This window comes from Biomphalaria glabrata, chromosome 17 (assembly GCF_947242115.1).
Source record: "Biomphalaria glabrata chromosome 17, xgBioGlab47.1, whole genome shotgun sequence".
NCBI lineage: Eukaryota > Metazoa > Mollusca > Gastropoda > Planorbidae > Biomphalaria > Biomphalaria glabrata.
Window position 1 is genome coordinate 17,962,538 of NC_074727.1, and position 7,218 is coordinate 17,969,755.

The following is a 7,218-nucleotide window of genomic DNA, read 5'->3' on the forward strand; positions in this document are numbered from 1 at the left end:
TAAATTAAAAAGTTTTATTTCAAAAACCTAATGTGTGATTATGTGTCGGAGAAATAACATGTACACACGTTTAGCCAGACAGGCATTTAATACACAGACAGACATACAGACAGACACATAGAGTGAGTTGATATAAACTTTGTAAAAAGACCCTTCAACGGAAGATAAAGATGTCTGTTGATAACACTACAAACCTTCCCCCTCCCCCTAAACCACTTGTTCCTCAGAGTAACATTGATTCTAATCCAACCTTTTCTCTATTATAGTAGGGATCTCTTTCTGAGATCGAATGAATACCACAGTGTAGATAACGCAGTATACTAAATACTTGTGACCATGAGCGTAGTCAGCATTTTTTTTTTTTGGGATGGGGGGGGGGGTTGGGGGGGATTTTTCTCCCCCCCCCCACTCCAATATATGAACATAATTAATCTCTATTACATTCTGACCTTTCATATTTTCGGAAGACGTTTATTGTTCTTCCTGGAGTTGAAAAATGGTAGACTCCCCGCCGCCAAGCACTATTTCCGGTATTGAAAACAAACTAACAAAATGCTTATTCTGAGGTATCTACAGTGCATTATCCTGCTATAAAAAGTTTTATTTCAAAAACCTAATGTGCTTTTCTTACTTATATCCTCTCGGCGCATTGGGCTGCAAGCTGCTTCCACAAAAATCTGTCACTGGCAATGTCTGAAGCCTCTTCCCACCTGCTCTAAGGACCTCCATGGAAGTGTGGCGCCAATTTGTACTACGATGTCCCTGCACTAGCGGATCCAGAACTTTGGAGTGGGGGGGGGGCGATTTTTTTCCAAACCCTAACCCTAACGCCCAGTAAACCCTAACCCTACGCATAAACGTGCATACAGAGCGCGCGCGCGCACACACACACACACACACGCACGCACACACACACACACACGCGCGCGCGCACACACACACATATATGTGTGTATATATATATATATATATATATATATATATATATATATATATATATATATATATATATATATATATATATATATATATATATATATATATATATATATATATATAAATATGAGAATAAAAAAAAGCAGCATTTCTCAACCTTCGGCGAAAAACAAAACAACTGGGGCAGCGCTATAAGGTTCTCTGGTGAAGTTCGGGGTGAATCCCCGACCCCATAAGCGTTTTCTTGCTTTTTTGACTGCAGATACGCATTCTCCTGACAAGTACAGCTCATTCTTCACAATGTAGTTCGGGGCGAAGCCCCGGCACCAAAAGCGTTTTCTTGCTTTTTTTCACTGCAGAAACGCACTCTCCTGACAAGTACAGCTCATTATTCATCAATGGAGTACGGGGCTTCGCCCCGACGCCAAAAGCGTTTTCTTGCATTCTTCATTGCAGAAACGCATTCTCCTGACATCTACAACTCATTACCCATAAATGAATTTCGGGGCTTCGCCCCGACGCCAAAAGCCTTGTCTTGCATTCTTCTCTGCAGAAACGCATTCTCCTGACATCTACAACTCATTACCCATAAATGAAGTTCGGGGCGAAGCCCCGACGCCAAAAGCGTTTTCTTGCATTATTCATTGCAGAAACGCATTCTCCTGACCTGAAGCTCATTATTCATACTATTACTAAAAACGACCTTTCGAATAATGTTGTACTTGAAAAATATTCTAATTTGAATTTATAGGCCCATAATACATTGCAAATAAAACCGATTTGTTCCTTGAAAAGATAGGATACCCCACGTATTTAGATTTTTGCTTTGAGGATCGCCGCCGAAAAAAAACTTATTCGATAAATAGTATTCATGGAAACTATGGTATAAATTGTGAGTTATAGTCCCACATTTTTTTAGCTAGAAAAATATCAGATTGAGTAAAGGTTGGGAAAAGGTGACTATGGAAATGTTATTTGAGTTTAGAACTCATCTCAATCATGACTCTTATACTGAAAAATTTCGTTTGAATTCTAACTTTTCCATTGCAAAGTCTTTCTTAAAATACTTATGATAACTTCATGTGAAATTACAAAAACTCTGTCTGGAAATGGGAATGGCGGTAGAGTGAAAACGATTAAACCTCTCTCCTTTACTAATTTCTGCTAAAGATTGCATTTGGCATTAAAGAATAGGTATGGGGCGACTCGATATAAGAATTTAATTTATAGCATATATAAATTATATTAGTGACAGATTTTTTTAATTTTGTAATTTCTTAACTATAATACAAAAAGAAAAAGTATTGATTTGTCCGATGGGGGAAATGCGATTGCATGTATCGCCCCTACCACCTGGTACAACCCTTTTTCATTTAAATTTACTAATGATACAATTTGAGATTAGAGTGTGGTACGACATATTTACAATGGGTCACATATCAATACGTAGTTTATATTATATAACTAATTTTATTCAAAAACTATGATTCTCCACAAAAATAGGACCGCCCCCCCAGCACTCAGAGGGCTAGAGTGGGGAGGGCAGTACATGCAATCGCCCCCCCTCACCCCACCAGAAAGGGAGCGACATAATATAAAATTTATATATTAATTCAACTAATTTTGTTCACAAACTATGATTTCTCCATATAAACGGACCGCCCCCCCCCCCACTCAAAGGGTTTAGGTGGGAAGGGCAGAAGAGGTATTCGTCCCCCCCCCCCCCACCAATCGGCAAACAAGGAACGACATAATATAAAGATCGGTTAAAATATCAATAACAAGTCACAAAGATATAGATATTTGATTGATTTGTTAGCAGGCTGTGATTTCTACCAATAAATTGGACCGCCCCCCCACTCGAAAGTGTAGGGGGGGGGGCGGGATTGATACCATCGCCCCCTCCCGACCCCACCAAATCGGCCAACATACTAGAGGGGGGGGGCGAAATAATCTAAAAATAGGTTGAAATATAAATAATTAGTATATATTTTTAACATAAGTAATAAATTCGTATACAAATTGTGTGAATCCTATACTAAAGTTCGTCCGCCCCCCCTTCGGGGGGGGGGGGTCGGCCGAGTGGGGGGGGTCGATCGCCCCTATGGCCCCCCCCCCTGGATCCGCCAGTGTGTCCCTGTTTGCTTTTTCCTCGTAATGGCCTCCATGTCATCGCAACTCTTATGCGTAATTCATTTTGTCAGAGACTTGTCCCGCAAACCTCATGCGACGCTCTGTCACAAACTTACTAAAGGGTTGAATCCCAGTTCGGCATAGAATTTCTTTGATTGAGACCCGATCTCTAAAACTGAATCCTAAAATCCGTCTTAGCCATCTTTGTTGAGCCACATTTAGTCTTTTTCAATTTTGGCAGATGACTATTCACTGCACTTTATTGATGGAGCCCAGCCACTGGTAGAAATTTGTAACCTCTCTTGGCTACGCTCTTGGAATTAGGTGACTATTTTGCTTTAGATTTTATATAGAAAAGGGAGGTTTTATCATCAAAATCATCTGGGGGGGGTAAATAAAAAAAAATTCTGGAATTTTTTTAATAAATTCAAAACCCCCTTAACTACGCTAATTGAATTTAGTGACTGTAGCTTGCTTTATAATAATATTGAAGAGAGAGGTTTTCAACCTCAAAACTCTCTATAGGGGGATTTTAAAACTTAAAACCACCTGGAGGGTTTTAGACTTTAAGAAAGCTTTAAGGAGGAGGGGGGTTTAAACTCAAAACCCCCCTTGGCTTGGCTAGGCTCATAGAATTTTTAGTGTGTAATTTTTTATTTTTTTTTATATTGAAGAGGTATTTTTTAGCATCAAACCACGCTGAAAGGGGGTGGGGTTAAACTCAAAACCCCTTTATGTATGCTTATAGCATTTTGAGTGTGTAATTTGCTTTTTAAAATATATATATTGAAGAGGTATTTTTTGGCTTCAAACCCCGCTGAAGGGGGGTTTAAACTCAAAACTCCTTTGGCTACGCTCATAGCATTTTGAGTGCGTAATTTGCTTTTTTTATATTGAAGAGGTATTTTCTAGCTTCAAACCTGCTGGAGGGGTTTAAACTCAAAACACCCTTTGGCTACGCTCATAGAATTTTGAATGTTTAATTGGCTCTTTTTATACGAAAGAGGTGGTTTTTAGCTGCTAACCCCCTGGATGGGGGTTTTAAACACAAAACCTATCTTGGCTGCGCTCATAGAATCTCTATGGCCTCCTTCAGTCACGAAGCGACTATGGATCATCTTATCTTATCTTATCTTATATAATACAGATGAATGCCTGGGCCTTAGCTGTGGTCGGAACGATGTCGCCCACACATCAGTTTCCCCTAATCCACGCAGTTGATGTATCCAAAGGAACGGCAGTGCCGATACAGTTTGGGGTCAGCGGCGTCGCAGGTTCTGCCAGAGTGTAGCACTGGGTGCTGCAAACTGCCTTAGGGTCCCCAGCTCCTGAGTTTTCCTCAGGGTTGACTCCCGAAGCCTTTCCCATGCTTGGGTATAGCTGCAAGGCAACAGAGGTTTGAATTCAGAGTTTTCCTTCTCGTAGGTGGGTAGCCAGCCATGGCTAACGAGCCCCTCCAGCCCGAAGCTTACTAGTTAAGGCGCCAGTTACTCGCCTTTGCCCCTTCTCCTGTCAGTGAGAACAGTTCCGCCGGACTCAATATCTGAGCCACACGTGAAGGCCAGGAGTTGGACTGGTTGTCAGAGGCTATTTGAAACGCATGCCATTAGGAAGCATTTTATAGGTAGTGAAGTGCTTATATCCATTACCACTTCCGGCAATGACAACCTTCCGGAATGAAAAATGGATAGTCATATATTGAAGAGGGGGTTTTATCGTTAATTTCGAAGGGGGTTTTAAAATTAAAATCTTCCTTAGCTATACTCTTGGAATTTGGGGATTGTCGTTTGCATTATTTTTTTGTTTTTGTTTTATAGAAGAGAGAGATTCAACTGCAAAACCCCTTGGTAGGGGGTTTTAAACTCAAACTCCCCTTGGCTGCGCTAGGACAAGTGATGGTTTAGTATTAAAATCTCACCTAAAATAAACCAAATCAAAGCAAAAATTTAGTCACTAAACTCATTAAGGGGGGGGGGTTGAAACCCCACCACCTCTGGCTACGCTTGTGATATTACGGTGTGGGGCGAGATAGGTATATAAAAGCTAGCAATAAAAAAAAAATCTCTCTGCATCTTTTTCTTGGTAAGAGTTTATTTATTTAAATTTGAAACCTGACTTGAAACACATTTACTACACTATCAGTGACTAGATGTCATTTCAAAATCTTGACTCAAAATCTTGATCAAAGGAAATGTGTCATAGCGAGATGAATCACCAACTTATAAACACCGATGATATCTGAGTTAACTAGGCCACTAGGCTAAGGGAGGGTCCTGAAAAATTAAAGGGAGGTAAAGAATGTATGGGGGTTAAAAAAAAAAGTTTAAACCCACGACGTCAAAATGCCGATTAATATTGTAAAAATGTTGTACATGTTTCGGATGTTCCTTCATAGTTGAAGATAATTTACTTCCTAGTCCAAACCTCCCGCAGGAGGACGGGGAATGGGAGCGGGCAGGATTTGATCATCGATACGTCCGAACGACAGCCCAGCGCGCAAACCACACGACCAAGCAGCGAGTATCTCCACAAAAATAATCTATCAAGAGACAAAAACGCTGGCATGGATATGCCGCGCCAAGCTATTAGCTCATATGATGACTGACATTGCTATCGTCTGCTACGATGGATGAATAAAAGAAAGACGAAGACTATGTCTTCAATACACTAAATTGAAATTAAAAGTGAAGTCTAGATGATTACAAATATATTCAATTACGAAAACTCGTATAATAAAGGGAAACTCCGATGGTTTTTCAAATTTGAGTTATTGACATATTTAAATTCTTCGTAAAAAGTTGTAATAGTAAACATTTTACAATTTTTTATTTAAATGCTTAGATAAATTTATATTTAATAAATTAGTCAGTAAATTCTTGACATCTAAAAAAAAAACGGGGTTCTTTGAGATTTTGTTTTTAGGTTAGGCATACGTCACTTCCCTCAACAATACTGAAAGGGAAACTAGATTTGACCGATTCTTACAGTAGCTGTTAGGCTTAGTGACGGCCTAGTCAAGCGCTATATATATGGTACAGTTATACATAGATAGATAGATTTAAAAGCATTAGGACAACCAACTCGAGAAAAAAAGTAACATTTTCATCTAAGCCCCTTCCTGTCCGAAGAAGTAAATAGATCGCAGGTCTGACTGATTTGAACAAACTGGTCAGTGTAAGGCTAGTCTAGACTACGTGTAGTCAGTCATGACAAGACAACCAACCGATAGTGTTTGTTCTGTGTTGAGTGGTCAGGCGAGAAGATACACACTGCCGTGGTTAGTCAAGCCTGTAAATCTCCTTTAACACGTATTTTTTTTCATTGCTTACAAGATCTAGATCTAACTGCATAGACGAAGAGATATTTCTTTTACGAGAATGTAAACCTTAACTGTATGGTCTCCCGTTATACAGAAGTCAATAGATTAAATTAATAGGCATGTGTGACGTCACATAGAAACCCGTTGAAAGTCTGACCGTTTTAGATGCGCAGGAAAATTACGTCAGAAAAATATCAATTACTAAGTTATTATTGCAAATAAAAACAAAATAATAATATATTCATTATCTGTAAATTCTGTAAATCAAAACACATATATCAAAAATTGTCAAAACCATCGGAGTTTCCCTTTAACAGAAACAAGGAAAACGTTTGGCAACTAGATCTTTTGTTTGCCCTAGTTCTCTCTTTTTTAAATGGGTCAATTCCCCATATAAAGTACAGAGTGTGTTAAAGAATACGAGCCATCTTCTATGTTCAGTAACTATCCTACACTAGTGCTGCCATGTTGTGTTTCTTTCTTATGTATCCAGCTCGCGCAACTTTCTGAATTAGAGGCCAATCGCCTTTCACTCAACCTGCAGATCATCTTCACCGTGCAATATCGGGGAAAAGGGTGTCCCTGCGCTTCGTTCAATTCAAAGTGAGTCTCCTGGATATTTGACCCGGACTACTTTTCCGTGGATCACTCAGAATTTTTGATGATCAAAAGTTTAAACGGGTGGATGAACTGTGGTCCAGCCACCTCCCCCGACTCATAATATTTTGTTTAAAGATGATCTGAACCTGAACTGCTGTAGGGGCTTATTTTTAAAACTAACAAAATCTTTAGTTTTACTTCGCTAATACGTAGAATCAATAAAACTCAGA

General features: G+C 39.4%; 1 protein-coding gene across 1 annotated transcript in view; it reads right to left on the reverse strand.

Annotated features, from left to right (window-relative positions):
- LOC106068650 (tetratricopeptide repeat protein 38-like) overlaps positions 1-7,218 on the reverse strand; it is a 33,728-nt gene that overhangs the window by 23,660 nt on the left and 2,850 nt on the right. The window lies entirely within an intron of this gene.